The following is a 1658-nucleotide window of genomic DNA, read 5'->3' as shown; positions in this document are numbered from 1 at the left end:
CATTTCTAAATCGCTATTTGCCTCAGAGCACTAGAGACGCAAAAGTTGAGAGTTTCTGACTTTAAAGTGTAGTAAAGGAATGTCTATAGTAGAATATGACCAGAAGTTTACTGAATTATCCTCTTTTTGCTCCTCATATTATACCGACTGAAAAAGAACGAACGAATTAGCAGGTTTGTACAAGGATTACCAGTTGACATACATGACAACATAGCACCTATGTTGAGTCGTGATATCACCTATGCTGAGATTGTTTTAGTGCATTGAATTGAGAATCGACATAAGGCAGAAGAAGCAATTTCTGAAGAAACGCAAGAGGGAGCATGATGAGAAATTTCCTGGTTCTTCTTCCAGAGTCATCAATTTTCAAGTCAATCTCACTTTCGTGCCTCACAATCTAAGCCTAGATCATTTGGTTCACCATCAGTAAGCACTCCCCTTTGTGAGACCCAATTCTGGTAATGTGAGACCTCGAGCCCAGTCAGTGCCGAATCAATCGGGTTATGCTAGAGTCCCTTGTAATAGTTGTGGAAAATATCATTCGGGACCGTGCTATAGAGTGTCTGGTGCATGTTTTGAATGTGGACAGACGGGCCATTTGAGAAGAAATTGTCCATATCTACAGTCTGTGTCAAGTCACGGATCAATTCAACCTTCTCCTCGCCCTACTTCCTCATCAATCCCACCTGCTAGAACTGCTTCTACTTCAGCTAGCAGGGGTAAATTTGGAAGGGGAATGGTCAGCGGGGACAATCTTCCTTAGGACAAAGGCAGGCGAGAGTTTATGCCATGACAAGACAGGATGCTAAAGCCTCAAATGCTGTTGTTACAGGTATTATAACTGTGTGTTCTAATCAAGCTTATGCATTATTTGATCCTGGATCCACTCATTCATATGTGTCCGCTTATTTTGCTAAGAGGTTGGGTAAAGAACCTATCCAACTTGATAAGTCATTTGTAGTTGGTACTCCAGTAGGGGAATCTTTAATTGTTTCTTATGTGTACAAGTCTTGTGAAGTGTCTCTTGAGGGCAGAGAACCCTTATTGATTTGATGATGCTTGATATGATTGATTTCGATGTCATCCTGGGCATGGACTGGTTAGCTTCTTGCTATGCTAACCGTTGATTGTCACTTAAAAGTAGTGAAATTTGATATTCCAGGTGAAACTTCTTTTATATTGCAAGGAAGTTTTATAGAAAGACCTACTAATCTTATTTCCAGCTTTAAAAGCCCAACAATTACTGCAGAAGGGTTGTCAAGTTTTTTAGCGGTGATAAGGGACATTGATAAACCCACTGTTAGTTTGGATCAAATTCCTGTTATTCGGGAATTTCCTGCGTTTTTCCAGAAGAGTTACCTGGATTGCCACCCTGATCGAGAGATTGAATTTGCCATTGATTTAGTTCCGGACACTCAACCAATTTCTATTCCACCTTATAGAATGGCACCTTCTGAGCTGAGAGAACTAAAGACTCAATTGCAAGAACTGTTAGATAAGGGATTTATCCGACCTAGCACATCTCCTTGGGGAGCACCAGTACTTTTTGTGAAGAAAAAGGATGGGTCATTAAGACTCTGTATTGATTATCGACAGCTTAATAAGGTGACGGTGAAAAACAGGTACCCATTGCCTCGTATAGATGATCTTTTTGATCA

Source organism: Prosopis cineraria, unplaced genomic scaffold (genome assembly GCF_029017545.1).
Source record: "Prosopis cineraria cultivar Desert tree isolate PC_DT_omini unplaced genomic scaffold, ASM2901754v1 PC13, whole genome shotgun sequence".
Lineage (NCBI taxonomy): Eukaryota > Viridiplantae > Streptophyta > Magnoliopsida > Fabales > Fabaceae > Prosopis > Prosopis cineraria.
Note: the sequence above shows the minus strand (reverse complement) of the source record.